The sequence below is a fragment of the Bombina bombina genome, chromosome 2 (genome assembly GCF_027579735.1).
Source record: "Bombina bombina isolate aBomBom1 chromosome 2, aBomBom1.pri, whole genome shotgun sequence".
In the NCBI taxonomy this organism is placed as follows: Eukaryota; Metazoa; Chordata; class Amphibia; order Anura; family Bombinatoridae; genus Bombina; species Bombina bombina.
Window position 1 is genome coordinate 659743677 of NC_069500.1, and position 23545 is coordinate 659767221.

Sequence of the window (23545 nt, forward strand, 5' to 3'; positions counted from 1 at the left end):
TATTGACTCGCCTTTTCCGTTAGGTTTTCATTACCGGAAACGATTGGTCTGCCAGGCGGTTTTTGGCTATTTTTGTGGACTTTAGGGATTAAGTAGAATGTTGCAACTTTGGGATGCAAGACAGTCAGGAACTTCTTTTCCTTGGTATTGATTATGCCATTTTTGAAGGCTACATCTATCAATTTGTTGTATTGAGTGTGGAAATCTCCTGTGGGATTACTCCATAGTTCTTTATAGCAAGTTTTATTATTTAATTGAAGTTTTGCCTCTTCCAAATACATTTCTGTAGGCCATATCACGATATTACCGCCCTTTGCATCACCTTTATTCACGCTTGACATGTCAGCTCATGCTCATTCCTATATCACCACTCTCACTCTATTTCTGAGTGGACCTTAATTAATTAATTCCCATTTTATGTTTTACAGTACTTCACCAGTCCAGTACTTATGTCACAGGGCTCCATGCTCCCCCTAGACCCCAATTTACCAGATGATCACACTCCACCATTTATTTTCTAACACTATCCTTGGTTGTTTATATTTCACATATCAACCCCGAAACACATAAAGTTTTAAATTATTAAAATTATTCTAAATTATACAAAATAAATGTTGTTGCAGTTTTGCCAATCAGTCACTCGATCACAGACCACACTAACCTAAATACTTTAGGACCAATTCATTTAATCTCTTTTTGAGTTCATATATACAAAACTTTTCACACAGCATTTAGTCACAATATCAACATCAATACTGTCCAGGACATGACAGTATAGATTCATCCAATCATAAGACTTAATAGTTTTCAATATGAGAGAAGTATAAGTTATGCTCTTAGGTAAATTCTAATGCCAGATCAGTCATTGACCTCCTTTCAATTCGGTGTAAGTCATATGACTCACTATTCAGAAGCACACTAGATGCCTTATAATAATACAGCCAAACCTTGGTGATAATCAATATAAATTTATTCATAACATCAAGAGTAAGATCTGTCAATATATGGTAAAATTTAAAAATTTAAAAATTGATAAGAATTTATGCCAAACCGTGGTGATAATCAATATAAATATATTTGTAACATCAAGAGTAAGATCTGTTAATATATGGTAAAATTCAAAAACTGTAATCATAGATTATTCAATAAATAAATATTCACAATTTTGCCATAATCTGTTCTGCTATACACCGCTTAGAAGAACAAAACATAAAACACATGTCTAATGATATATGCCTCCCTGATAGAAAGGTAATGAAAGGAGTAGTTCTATAAATATTCGATAAAAACATATTTGAATGTAACATGTATCTTTTGATGATATACAAGCGCAGTTGGAATAAATATTAAAGGACAATTCTGTCATTCAAAGCACATTGAATGCCACTTCCAGTCTGTCATCTCTTCAAGCGATCCTTCGTAAGTCCGACGAATATGTTTCCAATGGTTCAAGTCAATCAAAGTCTAATCACGCCTCCTCTTAGTTCTGAGAGTATTGGGATTGGTCTAAATGCAGCCAATGGGTTGCCGCTTATGCATTTAAATACCCTGAGACGCCGGCGCGCGTCACCTTTGAAAAAGCCGAAACGCTATCGGCGAAACATGTTAGGGAAGGGTAGCTGTTAATACCCTGTTTAGCCTTTTTTTAATGGCATAGCTAACTTAAACAAATTTACTTAGACAGTGGCAATTTGGACTAGATTCCAACTTTAAGGAATACGAATACAGTTTTCAGTAACGAGATTAAAGAGCGTGCTATGTCTGAACAGCATAAGAACTGTAACTGTTAACTATTGCACAAGACCGCCAAAAAATATATATACCTAAATAAGTATACTTCTACAACTAAAAATTACAGCGGCAAGCCAGGCGCAAATGCTACTGGTACATTATATGCTAACATTATAACGCTAACACTGCTAACCGCGCATAACTGAATGTTAACAAAATTATATTATTTAAGCACATGTTGTTAACCGTATAAGATCACTGGAAGCAGACGTCAATACTTTCAGTGTCAAAACATAGCTAGGACAATACAAATCTTTCAGTAGCGTGATTAAAGAGCGTGCTATATCTGAACAGCATAACAGCTGTAACCGATAACTATTGCATAAGACTGTCAATATATTTACCTAAATAAGTATACTTCTAGAACTAAAAACTACAGCGGCAAACAAGGCGCAAATGCTACCAGCATAGCATAGTATATGTTAACATTATAACGCTAACACTGCTAACCGTTCATTACTGAATGTTAACAAAATTATAGTATTTAAAAATCTGGTGTTAACCGTATTAGATCACTGAAAGCAGACGCTAATACTAACAGTGTCAAAACTCGGTTCGGTTAGGATAATACAAATTTTATATAGATATATCTAAAATACTATACAATCCAATGTAGTTAACATATCTCTATGGTTGCTTGAGTAATGGAAGTAGAACCAAAAAATTAATATTATTTTTGATTAAAAAATTGAATAACACAAACTTGGAAAAAATCTTTGAAACAAGTTGTGTCAAAAGTACACCAAGCACCTTTACATGCCATACATTAATCAAAAACAAGCAAAAAGTTTGCTGCATCAAGTGTCCCAAGCACACAATACATGTGTAAACTGAGAACAAAATATCTCAAGTGATACTGTTACCCCATTGAATGATAAATTGGAACAGTAAACAACAAACTTTTATTAATAACAAATACCTGTGTATCACACAGTTAAAAATCATACAGTTATATCATTCATAAGGTTGCTTAATATGATACACTTTTGATGGCATGTGGAGTTTTTGAATCCCTAAGTGGTGTACAATATTAAAGAACACAAGCTAACTCGTTACTTGATAAATGGATATTACCAACTAAAAATATATATACCTGAGAAGAATATTCCAAGTCCAAAGAAATTTATTCACCCAATATTACAAGCCACTTTTATTATGAGCAAAGTTGCTATGTGTTTTTAAAAAATACACACACTCACACAGTACACTTTTTTAGTAAACGTTAAGTTAATAAAAGTTATGTTTTAATAATTTCTCTCAACCCTTGACCTGCAGTGGTTGTTTAAGGTCCATATGAGTCTCAATGTTATTTTCATGGAACAGAAGTGCTATTCAAGTGCATTCTTTTAGTCTCTATCTTCTTTGATAGTGACTATATTCGTGACTAGTGTTGTTTTATGCACAAGCACTCAAGCTCATTGGGTATATAAATATATACCTATTAATTAAATACAGACACTTAAGTAATACACACAGATATATGCAATTCAGGTATATAAATTTTACACCATTGGTAACTAACCTGAATATGTTGTGTATATATTGAATCAAAAAATAGAGCGTTCCTTCTCATTAGTGTAGTGCTTTCGCTATTTTGTACTAAAACGCTCTATATGTAATGGAGGCCTTAATGTTTTTCTTAGAATCCTTTGCATTTTTTTTTTAATTTTTAGCTAATCTGATTACACTTTTGCATGCTTTATTACATTCCTAATCTATCTGGAATGCTTATTTCAAACTATTTTCTTTGAATAATTTAAATGCCCTACATTTTTTTCCCTAAGTTCTCTTAACACATTTGTATTTAGCCACATTGGCTTGGATTTATTTATTTTGCTTTTATGACATGTGGTATGTGTTGATATGTATATTTATGTTCTTCATTTATCCCCTGTGTTTTTATTTGAGGATAATGTTACACTTATAAGATACATGCTGCTCCATTATAAAACCAAAAAAATATAAACCTGTCCAAATAACAAACAATAATAACAAATACTCAATACAATGTGAAAGTGCATATAAAGAATACATAAATATATAACTGTGAAAATGTTAAAGGGCCACTGTAAGTAAATATTTTCTATGCCTGTTACTAACTAACTACCCCAAATACGCTTTTTATCAATAGCATTTCATTAACATATCTCTACCGTATATCAGAAATCTTGTCTGCAAATTTAATTGTTTTCCAAACCCACTCCGTGGGTATCCTCTGCTTTGTACCAATCCATTTACAATACCTAGGTTTCAAAATGGCGCTTTAAACACAATTTCATTGGTATTTTGAACACACAGTGCTGAAAATAGTGGGCAGGATAACGTGACATCATCGGGGAATAAAATATATAACTTTTATAACGTTATGAAACTTCATTTTGGAGAAAATATAGGTCAGTAGGTTTTAATTAATGTTTATTAACTTTAATATGTTAGTTGTTTGTCTTAAAAATTATAACAGAAAGTAATCCTTTAAGTTGTGAAAATATAAATAAGTCCCAAAAGATGTTGCTTGAAGATTCCAAAATTATACCTCCAAGAGAAAAATAAACTTCAATAGTGAAGTCCTGTGGTACAATTTTGAATTGAATTCTTGTATTAAATGTACTCACATTTTCAATAGCTTATCATCAAGCTCTAGATATAAAAGCTCATTGAAACTCCTTTATGGAGACAAAGAAGTGGAACTTTGACTTGCTTGAATAAAAAAAAACATTTATTTACAAATGTGTACAATCACCAGGCTTTATTTAAGAGATCAAACCAAAGCAAGGGCCTCGGCTAACACAGACTGTTACTACAAACTATCAGCTAGATTACGAGTTTTGCGTTATGAGTGAAAAAGCATAGTTATGCTTCATAACGCTGCTTTTTCCCTAACACCGCTGTTACAAGTCTTGTAGGTATAGGTGTACCGCACACCTTTTTGGTACTGACGTCACGCAACATCAGTACTGCACTTTTAAAAAAGTCCTTTTTCAATGGGGCTTCCATAGCGCCGGTATTACAAGTTTTGCTGTGAGGCCAAAAAGTGAGCGGTACAGTCTAAATCCACAAGATCCGTACCGCCATCTAAAGTCAGAAGTTATGAGTTTTACATTACAAAGCTGTAGCATAAAACTCATAACTAAACTGTCACAAAGTACACTAACACCCATAAACTACCTATTAAACCCTAAACCGAGGCCCTCCCGCATCGCAAATACTAAAATACATTTATTAACCCCTAATCTGCCGCTCCAGACATCGCCGTCTTTTAAAACATTTATTAACCACTATTCCGCCGCTCTCCGACATCGTCACCATTATAATAAACCTATTAACCCCTAAACTGCCGCCCTCTTGCATCGCAAACACTATTTAAAGATTATTAACCCCTAATCTACCGTCCGCCCACACCGCCACAATAATAAACTGCAAGCCCCCCACAACAAAATATACTAAAATAAACTATTAACCCCTAAACCTCTGGCCTCCCACATCACTACATAAATATATTAACCCCTAAACCTAACCCGAACCCCTAACATAACCCTAAGCCTAAGTCTAACCCAAACACCCCCTAACTTAAAGGGACACTGAACCCAATAAAAAAGTGCTGTCCACAGTTCTAAACAAAAAAAAAAGCTTAGATGCCTTCTTTTTCGAATAAAGATAGCAAGAGAATGAAGAAAAATTGATAATAGGAGTAAATTAGAAAGTTGCTTAAAATTGCACGCTCTGAATCACGGAAGAAAAATTTGGGTTCAGTGTCCCTTTAAATATAATTAAAATAAATAAAAATGAAACTTACAATTACTACCTAAATAATTCCTATTTAAAACTAAATACTTACCTATAATATAAATCCTAAGCTAGCTACAAAATAAATAATAGTTACATTGTAGCTAGCTTAGGTTATATTTTTATTTCACAGGTAAGTTTGTATTTATTTTAACTAGGTAGACTAGTTAATTCCAATAGGAATTAAAGGTGAAACTATCCTATTGGCTGTTGCAATCAGCCAATAGGATTGAGCTTGCATTCTATTGGCTGATTGGAATAGCCAATAGAATGCAAGCTCAATCCTATTGGCTGATTGGATCAGCCAATAGGATGAAAGCTCAATCCTATTGGCTGATTGCAACATCCAATAGTAATTTTTCACCTTTAATTCCTATTGGCTGATAGAATTCTATCAGTCAATCGGAATGTAAGGGACGCCATCTTGGATGACGTCACTTAAAGGGAAACTTCATTCTACAGCAGCAATCGGAAGAAGAGGATGTCTTGAAGATAGAAGATGCCGTCTAGAAGAAGTCTAGAAGACTTTTGCCCGCTTGGATGAAGACTACTGCCGGCTTCGATGAGGACTTCTACCCGCTTGGATGAAGTCTTCTGCTGCCTGGATGAGGATGGATGTCTGGTCTTCGAAAACTGTAAGTGGATCGTCAGTGTTTAGTGTTAGTTTTTTTAAGGGTTTATTGGGTGGCTTTTATTTTTAACTTAGGGTTTGTGCAATGTAAAAGAGCTAAATGCCCTTTTAAGGGCAATGCCCATCCAAATGCGCTTTTCAGGGCAATGGTTAGCTTAGGTTTATTTAGATAGGTTTTTATTTGGGGGTTGGGTTGGGTGGGTGGTGGGTTTTACTGTTGGGGGCTATTAGATTAGGAGTAATTTGTTTTTATTTTTGATCATTTCTTTTTTATTTTGTATAATTTAGTGTTTATTTTTTTTTTGTAATTTAGATAATTGTATTTTATTAATTTAATTTATTTGATTTGATTGTAATGTTAGGTTTTAATGTGACAGGTTAGGTCTTACTTTCCAGGTAAGTTTTTATTTATTTTAACTAGGTAGCTAGTAAATAACTATTTACTAACTAGTCTACCTAGTTAAAATACATACAAACTTACCTGTGAAATAAAAATAAAACCTAAGATAGCTACAATATAACTATTAGTTATATTGTAGCTAGCTTATTTTTTTTTTACAGGTATTTAGTTTTAAATAAGAATTATTTAGGTAGTAATTGTAAGTTTAATTTAGATTTATTTTAATTATATTTAAGTTAGGGGGGTTAGGGTTAGATTTAGGCTTAGGGTTACGTTAGGGTTAGGGTTAGGTTTAGGAGTTAATATATTTATTTAGTGTTAGTGATGTGGAAGGCCAGAGGTTTAGGGGTTAATAACTTTAGTATAGTGGCAGCGAAATTGGGGGCAGCAAATTAGGGGTTAATAACTGTAATGTAGGTGGCGGCGATGTTAGGAGCAGCAGATTAGGGGTTAATAGTTTTATTTAGGTGCCGGCAATGTCGGGGGGGGCAGATTAGGGGTTAATAACTGTAATGTAGGTGGCTGCAATGTTAGGGGCAGCAGATAAGTGGTGTTTAGACGTGGTTTTTATGTTAGGGTGTTTAAACATAACTTTTTCTTTCCCCATAGACATGGGGCTGCGTTACGGAACTTTTGTTTCCGCAGATGTTAGGCTTTTTTTAGCCGACTCTCCCCATTGATGTCTATGGGGAAATTGTGCATGAGCACGTCAAAACACTGCTTGTATTTGGGTGAGGTATGGAACTCCACACAACCATATCGCCCTCACAAGCCGGGTTTTACAAAACCTCTAATAGCAGCACTATAGGGAGGTTATATACCGCTGATTTTGTGGTGGTCGTTAATTTCCTTATAGCGCTCAAAACTCGTAATCTAGCTGTATGTCTTAAAGTTGCGGTGTTGAGGCTCAGAAGGTAAGTCCTCACCCCTTTCTGTGATGTCTCACTGTTAGGTATCTGATGTCCGTTTCACTAATAGACGTTTGGCTTTGTCAAGGATATCCACTTCTCATAAGTTGTCTACTAATTGTATAAATAGTAATCAGATGGTGACCAGTATTTGGCTCAATATCTGTTAACATTTTATTCTTAACAGCATATTTTTCTAAAACATTTTAATATTTAAAAACATAATTTTAAAAAACTCCACAGAGAATTGAACCATCGACTTTCGGTTTATATTAGACAAAAACTTATATACCATTTAGCGCACTAGACTGGCAAGTCTTTAAATATTTTATTACCAAAAATAGAACACTTCTCTCTTTTAATCGAATTTTATTTTATGGTTTTCATAATAGCTTTTCCTTTTATTATGATTTTTGAAATATGTACTTTCTTTTAAAATATTTTTTATATATATTGTTCTTATATTACTGCAGATTTTACGGCAGAGTATTCTATGAACATATCAGGAGTCTATGGGGGATATTTATCAAGCCGTCAACCTCAAATACGCTGGAATTCCGCAACATAATTGTGGCGAGCTTGATCTGACCTAGTTATCAAAGCCTACAGACCGGCAAAAGTTGAAATCTGTGACGTAACATACGATTCGCCGGTCTCAATCCGACACAGATCACAGCTTACATCATTACAGATGTTCCAAATACACATTTGGCACTATTTGAAACTTTTTAAAAGTTATCAAAATAGTTAACCTGTATGCTCGCGGATATTCCGGCCCAGGGTACCTGGTTTTCTATCCACCACCCTGGAGGCCGCGGATGCCATAGGAATCAATGGGAGTCTGAAAGCAGCGAAAGCTTATGTTCGATGCTGCCAGATATCAAATTGATTTCTATGGTTGAAAACCAGTAACGTTTACACCTAACATAAGCCCCGAGTCTAAACACCCCTAATCTGCCTCCCCGACATTACCGCCCCTATTAACCCCTATCCCGCCGCTCCCGGACCCTGCCGCAACTAAATAAATGTATTAACGCCTATCCCGCCGCTCCCGGACCCCACCGCCACTAAATAAAGTTATTAACACCTATTCTGCAGCTCCCAGACCCCGCCACAACTAAATAAATGTATTAACCCCTATTCCGCCGCTCCCGGACCCCACCGCCACCTAGATTAATGTATTAACCCCTAAACCTCTGGCCTCCCACATTACTACCATTAACTAAACCTATTTACCCCTAGACCGCCAGACCCCCACATCACCATAAACTAAATTAAGCTATTAACCCCTAAAATTAACAACCCGCTAACTTAACATTAAAATTACAACATCCCTATATTTTACCTTTAGAATTAAAATAAACTATATTAAACTATTAATTAACCTACCCTAACTATTATACTAAAATTACATTAAGCTAGCAATTAAATTAACTATATTACATATTAAAAAAACCCTACTCAAATTATTTAAATCTAATATTAAAAATTGCTGTTACAAAAACAAACACTGTTACAAAAACCCCCCCCACTAAATTACAAAAAAAAGTATCAAAAATAAAAACAAATTACACCTAATCTAATAGCCCTATCAAAATAAAAAAGCCCCCCCCCCAATAAAAAAACCCTAGCCTACAATAAACTACCAATGGCCCTTAAAAGGGCCTTTTGCGGGGCATTGCCCCAAAGAAATCAACTCTTTTACCTGTAAAAAAAAATACAAACACCCCCCAACAGTTAAACCCATCACCCCAAACCAACCCCCCAAATAAATAGCCTATCTAAAAAACCTAAGCTCCCCATTGCCTTGAAAAGGGCATTTGTATGGGCATTGCCCTTAAAAGGGCATTTAGCTCTTTTACATGCCCAGACCCTACTCAAAAAATAAAACCCACCCAAAAAAACCTTAAATAAACCTAACACTAACCCCCGAAGAACCACTTACAGTTTGTGAAGTTCCGCTTGAAGGATCCATCCAGCCGGCAAGAGGTCTTCATACAGACGGCCTCTTCTATCTTCTTCAAGCCGGCGAAGCCTTCATCCATGCAGCCTCTTTTATCTTCATCCATCCGGCGCGGAGTGGGTCCATCCTGAAGACATCCTGCGTGGAGCTTATCTTCAATATGGTTGTCGCCGTAAACTGGAACTTGAACTGAGTGGCTGACAGCTATCAACCCGATCCGATACAATCGTGTTGACGGAAACCCCCTGCTAGCAGACGGTTGGCCGCAAATCTGCAGGGGCAGTATTGCACAAGCAGTTCACCAGAACTGCTTGTGCAATGGTAAATGCTGACAGCGTATGCTGTCGGCATTCAGCAATATTTGTTGGACATGATACGCTACAGCGTATCATGTCAGGCAGACATTGTTAAATCGGCATCTTAATCTTAAAGGAACAGCAGTTTATCATTAAAGCATGTGTTCTAGAGTAAGCTGTCACAATCTTAGAGAAGCACTCTGTAAGTGGCATAATAGTTATTTAGTGACAGGCAGTCTAACAAAGAGCACTGCAAGGGACAAGCAGTATCTTGTGGAGGCAGAGACTATAAAGACTACTTGCCCTGGGGTCAAATATACTTACTTAAGCACCCTGTTCTATTTATTGAAGTTTTTTTAATTCCACCCGTATTACAAAGTTGAAAGTAAATGCAAAAGCGTGAGCACAATCACGACTTACACTAGACTGATTACTGCGACTTCAGAGCTCTGGTTAACTGTTACACTTAAATAAATAGTGTCACAAAACACATCAAATATACAGTATCTCACAAAAGTGGGTATACCCCTTACATTTTTGTAAATATTTTATGATATCTTTTCATGTGACAACACTGAAGAAATGACACTTTGCTACAATGTAAAGTAGTGAGTGTACAGCCTGTATAACAGTGTAAATTTGCTGTCCCCTCAAAATAACTCAACACACAGTCATTAATGTCTAAACCATTGGCAACAAAAGTGAGTACACCCCTAAGTAGAAATGTCCAATTTAGGCCCAATTAGCCATTTTCTCTTCCCGGTGTCATGTGACTCATTAGTGTTACAAGGTCTCAGGTGTGAATGGGGAGCAGGTGTGTTAGATTTGGTGTTATCACTCTCACACTCTCTCATACTGGTCACTGGAAGTTCAACATGGCACCTCATCTTAAAAAATGAATTTTTGGGATACATAAAGATGGCCTAGGCTATAAGATTACCAAGATGTGAAAAAGTGTGGGGAAATAGTGCGCTGGTTAAATAAAGTATCAAACCCCTTACAGTGTTTTAGATCCTTCAATCTAAAAAATGGTAAGCCATGGAAAAAAAGATTTTGTAAGGGCGCTAATAGCTGAAGATACTTGTGTGAAATTGTTTACACTATCTGTGATAAATATCCGTGATAAATGTTTTAAGTGTTAATTAAATCAGATCAGAAAAGCTTCTATCAAAAACAAAGTAATTTATTCGATAACAATATATTTAAAATTTAGAGACGTCTCTAGCACAATTCGGTCAAACATAAAGTAGTACTCATTAGTACTTCATGAGAAATATTAGTTTAATGCTTATTTTGTTGGTCACAGGGAGAATATCTATTGATGTGTGACTAAGCAATTTGCCAAAATCTCTCATGAATTATTCAGAGTTCATACAATTACAAATTGACATCTGTTTAAAACAACAATTTAACATATAACAATTTGATAACATTTGTGTAAAATGGAGCTTGAAATAGAGCTGTGCATAAGAAGGAGAATTATATAAAATTATGTCTCTGTACCGGATTAGGTCAATCCTTTGTATTTGTATCACAGCGTGCTTTCAGAGATAATTATCGTGTCCATATATATGAACCAAGAAGAATGTCCAGTAATCATATACTGATATTAGCTTTAAATTGCAGTTTGTAACTCTCATACAGATTGTACCTTATCGTGTGCGTGAGCAACAGCAGGGTATCCTGTGCGTCCTGCGGCTCAGTTCTTCTGGCAGTATCCTCGTGTTGTTGGCGTCTGACGTCACACCCGATGTATGGGGGCTTGACTTGCGCATGCCAATCACTGCTTGGCGGATCGTTAGTATACAAAGTTTTCTTCTTGTATCAGATACTTTGTACTTCTCAGGTACCGATCAGCGGAGATGTATATATTGGAGATAAATTCACCTGCACTTAGTGCTATTTGCACGCAGGTTCCGATAATGCTTGTCTTTGATATCCTTTAGTGGCAGTCAACCCGGGTTGGTTCAATCGGCTCAAAGAATAGTGGAGTCAGGTGTACAGTCTTTTACTTCTATGCGTTTCACTCCCTCCAGGAGCTTTATCAAGAATGATTTGGACTGTTTGACTCCTTTCTTTAATAGGTGTATCCTGTTTCCCATTGGTTCATCGTAAACCCATAGTTAAGGTGGTATAATTTATTTGCACCAGCCTCCTTATACATTGCTCCATTGTATTGCTTTTCATAAATTTGACCAAACATATTTGGATATTAAAATATTAAAAATTGACCAAACATATTAAAAATGTATTAAAAATGAATACTAATAAGTATAGGAGTGTGGAAAATACATTTGTTGGGGAAATGAATTATTGTGTTAGGGTGCATAAAAGTTATATTCTCTAATCAAGAAGAAATGGTGAGATATCGAGCTCTGAATTTAGGCCTTTGGGGAATAGCGTATCAAATTTAAAGATATACTCTGCTTCTTTTAGAAGCAATTTTTTCTGTATGTCCCCACCTCTCCAATGTTTTTCTACTTTGTATATACCCCAGTAAGACAAATCTTTTGTATTACCCTTATGTATAGTTTTAAAATGTTTATAGAGATGCGTATCATCTGTTTCATTCTCTATATTATTAAGATGTTCCCTGATTCTATCTCTCAGAGTTCTCTTAGTTTCTCCAAAATAAAAAAGATTGCAAGTGCATTTTACCCAAAAACCCAAAAACAAAAAATTAATACAAAAAGATCTTTATGGACAGAAGCTAACAGGTTTTTTTCCATGTTACTCATGTAAATCATGCAGACACAGTAATAAATCCAATAAGATTCAGATAGGTCCTGATAATATCATACTAATCAAAGAACTTATAAGATGCTCACATAAAGGTATCACTTATGTCCTAAAATGCACTTGCAATCTTTTTTATTTTGGAGAAACTAAGAGAACTCTGAGAGATAGAATCAGGGAACATCTTAATAATATAGAGAATGAAACAGATGATACGCATCTCTATACACATTTTAAAACTATACATAAGGGTAATACAAAAGATTTGTCTTACTGGGGTATATACAAAGTAGAAAAACATTGGAGAGGTGGGGACATACAGAAAAAATTGCTTCTAAAAGAAGCAGAGTATATCTTTAAATTTGATACGCTATTCCCCAAAGGCCTAAATTCAGAACTCGATATCTCACCATTTCTTCTTGATTAGAGAATATAACTTTTATGCACCCTAACACAATAATTCATTTCCCCAACAAATGTATTTTCCACACTCCTATACTTATTAGTATTCATTTTTAATACATTTTTAATATGTTTGGTCAATTTTTAATATTTTAATATCCAAATATGTTTGGTCAAATTTATGAAAAGCAATACAATGGAGCAATGTATAAGGAGGCTGGTGCAAATAAATTATACCACCTTAACTATGGGTTTACGATGAACCAATGGGAAACAGGATACACCTATTAAAGAAAGGAGTCAAACAGTCCAAATCATTCTTGATAAAGCTCCTGGAGGGAGTGAAACGCGTAGAAGTAAAAGACTGTACACCTGACTCCACTATTCTTTGAGCCGATTGAACCAACCCGGGTTGACTGCCACTAAAGGATATCAAAGACAAGCATTATCGGAACCTGCGTGCAAATAGCACTAAGTGCAGGTGAATTTATCTCCAATATATACATCTCCGCTGATCGGTACCTGAGAAGTACAAAGTATCGGATACAAGAAGAAAACTTTGTATACTAACGATCCGCCAAGCAGTGATTGGCAGGCGCAAGTCAAGCCCCCATACATCGGGTGTGACGTCAGACGCCAACAACACAAGGATACTGCCAGAAGAACTGAGCCGCAGGACGCACAGGATACCCTGCTGTTGCTCACGCACACGATAAGGTACAATCTGTATGAGAGTTACAAACTGCAATTTAAAGCTAATATCAGTATATGATTACTGGACATTCTTCTTGGTTCATATATATGGACACGATAATTATCTCTGAAAGCACGCTGTGATACAAATACAAAGGATTGACCTAATCTGGTACAGAGACATAATTTTATATAATTCTTCTTATGCACAGCTCTATTTCAAGCTCCATTTTACACAAATGTTATCAAATTGTTATATGTTAAATTGTTGTTTTAAACAGATGTCAATTTGTAATTGTATGAACTCTGAATAATTCATGAGAGATTTTGGCAAATTGCTTAGTCACACATCAATAGATATTCTCCCTGTGACCAACAAAATAAGCAGTAAACTAATATTTCTCATGAAGTACTAATGAGTACTACTATATGTTTGACCGAATTGTGCTAGAGACGTCTCTAAATTTTAAATATATTGTTATCGAATAAATTACTTTGTTTTTGATAGAAGCTTTCTGATCTGATTTAATTAACACTTAAAACATTTATCACGGATATTTATCACAGATAGTGTAAACAATTTCACACGAGTATCTTCAGCTATTAGTGCCCTTACAAAATCTTTTTTTCCACGGCTTACCATTTTTTAGATTGAAGGATCTAAAACACTGTAAGGGGTTTGATACTTTATTTAACCAGCGCACTATTTCCCCACACTTTTTCACATCACGATTTTCCTTCAAAATAATAGTTGCAGCAGGTTTTCCTTTTGATATACCACCTAACTAAATATGGAGGATATTTTTGACTTCAGGGATAAAATCTTTCTAGATATGAGAGAGGAAAACATTCCCTTAACGAATTCGATCAGTTCAGATAAAATTTCAGACCTAATGCAAAGTTTAGAACATGAACTCACAAAAGAATTAAAACAACAAATGGAATTAGTTTTCCTTAATAGATACACAAAAAAAGGTATTATACCAAAAGGACTACTTCTAAAGAAAAATTGCACTTTCACTTTAAGTGACACTTTACAAATAGAATGGAAAGATACACTGACTAAAGCCTCTAACACACTAATTGAAATCTTGAAAAGATCTAGAAAAGAAACACTTCTAACCATTGAGAAAAATATTTTAGAAATTAAAGAGAAATTAAAGGACAGGAAAAACGAAAATGAATACAAAGAAAGACAAAAAGTAATTATGGATAAACTAAATAATCTGAATAAAGATCTATTAAGAACAAAATGGGGAAAAATGGAAAGGGACATAAAAAATAATAGTCAATCTCAACAAACAGAAGAAATTACTGAAGATAATATAGACACATCCAAGACCCATACTAATTATCATCCACACAGTAACACCTACAAAAACAAAAGACAACATAATACTTACCATCATTATGAGAATAATAGGTATCAAAATACATATAATAGGAATGCATATCAAAATGAAAGATCATCTAACTATAACAAAGACCATCACTATAATCAACAACCATGGTATAGAGCAAGAGAACATTATTATCCACACAATAGGACAGATAATACCTATTCTAGGACATATAATGAAAAACCCAATGAGTGGGAGTATCCAAGAACATATAGGAGAGATAACAGACAATGGGACTCTTGGAGAACTCCGACCCACAATAGGTTTGAACCTTTAAGAGACCTAGACCAAAGAAGAGAAAATCAAATACATAATGATTCCCCTCTTTTTTTAGGGAAAAGCCCTCTGAAAGAGGGCACCTCAAGGGACCTCTTTCAGCCAGAAACAGAAACAAATCCCAGAAGAAAAAGGGGATTAGAGGAAAGAGAGGAAGGGGATTATCCAGAAAAACTAGCAAAAAGAGGGAGATAACTAACAATAACCAAGGAATATATAACTTAAGTAGTACTCCCCTAAACAAAGAGGAAGAAAAAGTCCTAAGCCTAGGTCTCACATATGCTCCTACTGCCAGACTCAATAAATTTAATACTTTTATGCATGTAAAAAAATTTGTGAGAAATCTAACCCTAAAAAGACATTTCTTAAAAAACCCTATAGAGAGACAGCTGAATACACAAACATCTGTGAAAATTAATCACTCTAACTTAAAACCAAAATCTAAATTTAACCCTATACAATCAAAAGGGAATTATCTAGATACCTTTGAAAAACTAGTGCTCAAAGACATTAAAAGATGTAATCCTCCACAACCAAAACAGTTCAACCTAAGCCTGAAGGAAAAAGCTATTATTAATAAACTACAGAACAATAAAGAGTTAACTATAAAATCTGCAGATAAGGGCGGCGGTATAGTCGTGATGGACACCACAAAATATCTTAATGAAGCCCATAGACTCTTAGACAATACCACAACATATAAAAAACTGGATCTTAATCCTACAAATAAATATATACAAATACTTAATAAATTGTTGGTAGAAGGTAAAAGATCAGGTGTATTAAATGAAAAAGAATATCAATTTCTTACTCCTCAAAATCCTAGAATACCGATCTTTTACTTTCTACCAAAAATTCACAAGAGCCTAATCGATCCCCCTGGTAGGCCCATCATATCAGGGATTGATTCCATTTCCTCCAATCTCTCAAGATATGTGGATGGATATCTACAAAAATACGTAACAAATCTAAGTTCTTACTTGAGGGACTCAACTCAAGTACTTAATATTTTAAATACTTTCCAGTGGGAAGATGATATGTATCTGGCCACCTGTGACGTAACGTCACTGTATACAGTGATAGACCACAAAAAGGGAATGAAGGCAATCAAACACTATCTAACAAAAGACACAGATATGCCAGAAATACATAAGGAATTTATTTTGATGAGCATCAAATTTATCCTAGAGAACAACTATTTCTCTTTTAATAATAAGTTCTATCTCCAAATAGAAGGAACAGCAATGGGTACAAGGTTTGCACCTAGCTACGCCAATCTTTTTATGGGTCTTTGGGAAGAAAGTTTCTTCGGATCCGGTGGCTATGGTGCAAACCTTGTACTCTATAAAAGATATATTGATGACCTTATAATAATTTGGAAAGGGCCAGAAACTGATCTAATTAAAATGTTTGAAAAAATGAACCAAAATAATTTAGGTCTGCATTTCACACATAACCAAAGTAAAGAGTCAATTACTTTCTTGGATTTGGAAATCATGGCACTGGGTAATAAGATAGAGACTAAAACACATTTTAAAAAAGTTGACTGTAACAATTATCTGCATGCCAAAAGTTGTCATCTGGACGCCTGGAAAGACAACATACCAATAGGGCAGTGTCTCAGAGTACGAAAAAACTGCTCTAGGATGACAGATTTTGAGGACCAGGCAGGAACATTAATTGAAAGATTCAACTCAAGAGGTTACAACACAACACATACCAAAAAAGCATTAGAAAGGGCAAAAAATACCAATAGGGAATCATTACTAGTATACAAAGAAAAAACAAATACAGACGAAAATAGAATAAAAATTCCTTTTATAACTGATTACCACACTGACCATAATATGGTGAAAAAAATTATAAAAAGGCATTGGCACCTCATTAAGGAGGACAATATCCTGGGAGAAAAAGTAACAGATAACCCCAGCTTTGTCTTTAAAAAAGCGAGTAACCTAAAATCAGCCCTTGCACCCAGTGAACTAAGAAAACCCAAAAACAAAAAATTAATACAAAAAGATCTTTATGGACAGAAGCTAACAGGTTTTTTTCCATGTTACTCATGTAAATCATGCAGACACAGTAATAAATCCAATAAGATTCAGATAGGTCCTGATAATATCATACTAATCAAAGAACTTATAAGATGCTCACATAAAGGTATCACTTATGTCCTAAAATGCACTTGCAATCTTTTTTATTTTGGAGAAACTAAGAGAACTCTGAGAGATAGAATCAGGGAACATCTTAATAATATAGAGAATGAAACAGATGATACGCATCTCTATACACATTTTAAAACTATACATAAGGGTAATTCAAAAGATTTGTCTTACTGGGGTATATACAAAGTAGAAAAACATTGGAGAGGTGGGGACATACAGAAAAAATTGCTTCTAAAAGAAGCAGAGTATATCTTTAAATTTGATACGCTATTCCCCAAAGGCCTAAATTCAGAGCTCGATATCTCACCATTTCTTCTTGATTAGAGAATATAACTTTTATGCACCCTAACACAATAATTCATTTCCCCAACAAATGTATTTTCCACACTCCTATACTTATTAGTATTCATTTTTAATACATTTTTAATATGTTTGGTCAATTTTTAATATTTTAATATCCAAATATGTTTGGTCAAATTTATGAAAAGCAATACAATGGAGCAATGTATAAGGAGGCTGGTGCAAATAAATAAATTATACCATCTTAACTATGGGTTTACGATGAACCAATGGGAAACAGGATACACCTATTAAAGAAAGGAGTCAAACAGTCCAAATCATTCTTGATAAAGCTCCTGGAGGGAGTGAAACACGTAGAAGTAAAAGACTGTACACCTGACTCCACTATTCTTTGAGCCGATTGAACCAACCCGGGTTGACTGCCACTAAAGGATATCAAAGACAAGCATTATCGGAACCTGCGTGCAAATAGCACTAAGTGCAGGTGAATTTATCTCCAATATATACATCTCCGCTGATCGGTACCTGAGAAGTACAAAGTATCTGATACAAGAAGAAAACTTTGTATACTAACGATCCGCCAAGCAGTGATTGGCAGGCGCAAGTCAAGCCCCCATACATCGGGTGTGACGTCAGACGCCAACAACACGAGGATACTGCCAGAAGAACTGAGCCGCAAGACGCACAGGATACCCTGCTGTTGCTCACGCACACGATAAGGTACAATCTGTATGAGAGTTACAAACTGCAATTTAAAGCTAATATCAGTATATGATTACTGGACATTCTTCTTGGTTCATATATATGGACACGATAATTATCTCTGAAAGCACGCTGTGATACAAATACAAAGGATTGACCTAATCCGGTACAGAGACATAATTTTATATAATTCTCCTTCTTATGCACAGCTCTATTTCAAGCTCCATTTTACACAAATGTTATCAAATTGTTATATGTTAAATTGTTGTTTTAAACAGATGTCAATTTGTAATTGTATGAACTCTGAATAATTCATGAGAGATTTTGGCAAATTGCTTAGTCACACATCAATAGATATTCTCCCTGTGACCAACAAAATAAGCATTAAACTAATATTTCTCATGAAGTACTAATGAGTACTACTTTATGTTTGACCGAATTGTGCTAGAGACGTCTCTAAATTTTAAATATATTGTTATCGAATAAATTACTTTGTTTTTGATAGAAGCTTTTCTGATCTGATTTGATTAACACTTAAAACATTTATCACGGATATTTATCACAGATAGTGTAAACAATTTCACACGAGTATCTTCAGCTATTAGCGCCCTTACAAAATCTTTTTTTCCACGGTATAAGATTACCAAGACCATGAAACTGAGCTGCAGCACGGTGGGCAAGACCATACAGCAGTTTCACAGGACAGGTTCCACTCAGAACAGGCCTCACCATGGTCGACCAAAGAAGTTGAGCGCACGTGTTCGGCGTCATATCCAGAGGTTGTCTTTGGGAAATAGACATATGAGTGCTGCCAGCATTGCTGAAGAGGTTGAAGGGGTGGGGGGGGGTCAGCCTGTCAGTGCTCAGACCATACGCCACACACTGCATCAAATTGGTCTGCATGGCTGTCATCCCAGAAGGAAGCCTCTTCTAAAGATGATGCACAAGAAAGCCTGCAATCAGTTTGCTGAAGACAAGCAGACTATAGACATGGATTACTGGAACCATGTCCTGTGCTCCGATGAGACCAAGATAAACTTATCTGGTTCAGATGGTGTCAAGCATGTGTTGTGGCAACCAGGTGAGGAGTACAAAGACAAGTGGGTCTTGCCTACAGTCAAGCATGGTGGTGGGAGTGTCATGGTCTGGGCCTGCATGAGTGCTGCCAGCACTGGGGAGCTACAGTTCACTGAGGCAACCATGAATGACAAAATGTACTGTGACACACAGAAGCAGAGCATGATCCCCAACATGATAACAACCCCAAAAACACCTCCAAGACGACTACTGCCTTGCTTAAGAAACTGAGGCTAAAGTTGATGGACTGGCCAAGCATGTCTCCAGACCTAAACCCTATTGAGTAGCTGTGGGGCATCCTCAAATTGAAGGTTGGGGAGCACAAGGTCTCTAACATCCATCAGCTCTGTGATGTTGTCATGGAGGAGTGGAAGAGGACTCCAGTTGCAACCTGTGAAGCTCTGGTGAACTCCATGCCCAAGAGGGTTAAGTGCTGGAAAATAATGGTGGCCACATAAAATATTGACACTTTGGGCCCAATTTGGACATTTCCACTTAGGGGTCTACTCACTTTTGTTGCCAGGGGTTTAGACATTAATGGCTGTGTGTTATTTTTTTTTAGATTGCAATAAAATGTATAAGGGCTCAGAAGTATGAAATGTCAGATGTTAAAAAAGCAAGCTAGAAGTGCTTTTACATAGGGATCCATAGGAACACATGTATAAATATATGTATGTATATAAATATATATGCATGTATTTCTATACATATGTATATATGTATTTATATGTGTATATGTATTTATATGTATATCAGTATTTACAGACATATATACACATATAAATACTGATATACATATGTACAAAGATACAGAAATATATCTCTCATTGCAATCCAGCACTCAGATATTGCACGCAGATATTGCATTCACAGGAGCGCAAATTAGTGTTGTACATCATAGCTAGCTTGGGTATTAGTTTCCTAGGAGTAACAGCTCATGGACTCTCACCACATTTATGAAAGAAAATATAATATATACTTACCTGATACATTAATTTATTTCATGGTGGTGAGAGTCCACAAGATCCACACATTTTTATTTAAAGCGGCCCTGAACCCAAATTTTTTCTTTTGTGATTCAGATAGAGCATGCAATTTTAAGCAACTTTCTAATTTACTCCTATTATCAATTTTTCTTCATTCTCTTGCAATCTTTATTTGAAGTTTCTTGGTTCAGACCTCTGGACAGCACATTTTTATTGGTGGATGAATTTATCCACCAATCAGCAAGAACAACCCAGGTTGTTCACCAAAAATGGGCCGGCATCTAAACTTACATTCTTGCATTTCAATTAAAGATACCAAGAGAATGAAGATAATATGAGTAAATTAGAAAGTTTCTTAAAATGCCATGCTCTATCTGAAACACGAAAGAAAAAAAATTGGGTTAAGTGTCCCTTAAATTTTATTTTTTTCTGGCGGCAGTTTAATTATGCTCTTAATATTTGCTCTTTTCTTCTCCTATTTTTCTTCTTCTTCTTACTTGGCTATATGTCAGACTCATTTACCAGTGAGGTGGGAGGGTTTTTAAGGGCTCTTAGAGTTTTAGGAATCTTCACCTTCTACTAGTGGACAGGAGTATAATTCCCAGGATTAATGGCTCGTTGACTCTCAGATAGGCATCAATTATTTTTTGCAATTTATTTCTATCATTGAATGTGCTTCTTTCTCTTGGTGCCCATATTGAAGGAGCAGTAATACACCATTGGGAGTTACAGTAGCTGAATGCATATGGTGAGCCTATGACAAGAGGCATATATGTGCAGCAGCTAACTCCCAGTGGTGCATTGCTGTTCCGGAGCCTACCAAGTTATGCTTGTCAACAAAGGATAATAATGGAACAAAGCCAATTAGATGATAAAATACACTTTGAAAGTTGTTTAACATTGTGTGCTCTATCATAATCATGAAAGTTTCATTTTGACTTCACTGTCGAGCATAGAAATGTATCTGAAAAAAATACATACTGTAATCATGGTTACTTGCAGATTCATAACTTGTTTACTAACCAAAAACATGATATTGATGAGTTTATTTAAAGTTTTATGTACCACATATTTGTAAAGGTTTTGTGACACATCATTTGATTGTAACATAAGTTAACACTGTAACCTAATATGATAAGATTTTATATGTCTACAAAATGTAAACAGAATGTAATGGGAACATTTAAAAAGAACAATAAATACGCACCTCATTTTAGGACAACAGCAAGTTAAACATTCAAGGTAATCCCTCTACAGCCACACAGTAGATAGAATCATTGATTGCATAGAGCTGGCTGATTTTAAGATTTGAATTACATAAGTAATTGACAATTAATTCTGATAAAATATTTAAAAAAAAACCAAACAGCATTATGGCTTAAAATGGACATTCAAATCAATTTTTTTATATATGCATAGATAAAGCTAAAACACAGTAAAACCTCTAAATAAATACAATTATAGGATCATATATCTTTTAATTTATTAAATGAGAGTGAATTAAAACATTAGTTAGGGACATCTTCCTTAAAGCAAATAACTGCAGCAATATAATTAGTCTTTAAAATTGCAAAAATATGAAACTAGCAAGTTCACAGTAACAAAGTTGTTGATCAAAGAAAACTATACCACCTTCATTTAAGATTATTTCTATGTTTAGATTAATATGTTAATGAAGCAATCCACATTTGTAACGTTCATCCAGTCTTATTGTATAAATGTTCACATATACAACCACTATATTTCTCTTCTTGCTACAGTGGTACACTGCCAATGACTTACTTGCTGCAGTATTCAGAGGGTTCTTCTAACCACTCTCCGTGACTCATCAAACCCGCTGTTCCTGTAGTAGCTTGTACTTTGACGTTGATGGGTTAATCTCCGGAGCCGGTCAAATAACCTGTAATGTGTGGTTTGATTGGCGTATACACTCTCACTTGTTGGATGTCCTATTTAGAACCCTTAGTAGAGGTAGCCTTTGTGGCAGAACAGTCCACAATCCGTCATGGACTGTGTGCTCAGGGAGGAGCAGCAACAGGCTACCAGCATTATACAGCAGGAGAATCAGGCCCTATTTAGGGTTTGACTAGAATGCCTAAAGAGACACTTCCAGAGGCTAAGATGATCTGTGCCAGTTGTTACCTTCAGAAGATGACACCTGCAGATGGTGTTAAGGCATACCTTTTGGCATTTAAATGGACTGTTGAGAGGGAAAGATGGCCTACAAGTGAACGGGCAAGCATACTATCACCTTTTTTGAGTGGAGAACCCAAGAAGGCTTTTTATGATTTGGAGCCAAAACAAGCAGGGGCTTACTTCAAGCTGAAATCTGAGATCCAGACAAGGCTGGAAGTGACTACAGCAGAGCATGCCCAAAGATTTATGATCTTTTAGATGTATGGTCTTTTTATCTAGAGAAAACTCCTCAGATGTTTGACCTTATACATCACCCTTGCAAGTATCTGCAACCAGAGGTGAACTCTTCTTGCCATATTGTGATGGACCAGTTCCTGAGAGGTTTACCTGCAACTGTGCGATGTTGGGTCAGTCAGAGTGACCTCAGTCTGCAGATCAATTGATTGGTCTGGTGGAGAGATATGTTGCTGCAGAGGAAAAGAAAAGGCCTGCTCAGAGCGAGTGAGAGATTAAGATGCTGCAAGAACTGGTAAGACTGTTCTGGGTTTGAGAGACACTGAGGAAGACAGGGCATACCTATAGGTTTACCCCCCAGAGTCAATCTATGTGGGAACAGACTATGTTATGAAATGTTTTTGTTGAAATGAACTGGGTCATAAAGTGAAAGACTGTCCCTTAATAGTTGAACTGATGCAATGCAACATGGGTAATACTGGTGGAAAAAATTCATGAATGTAAAATGTAGAATTTGCTATTACAAATTGTTGTCCAAATCCCCACTTGTATGTTATGTAAATAGCAAAGCTGTAAAAGCATTATTAAATAAAGGTATAGAAAAACAAAAAAGGACCGGTGAGTCTCCAGGTGTTTTTAAGTCAAAGAAGGATCTTTATTATGGAG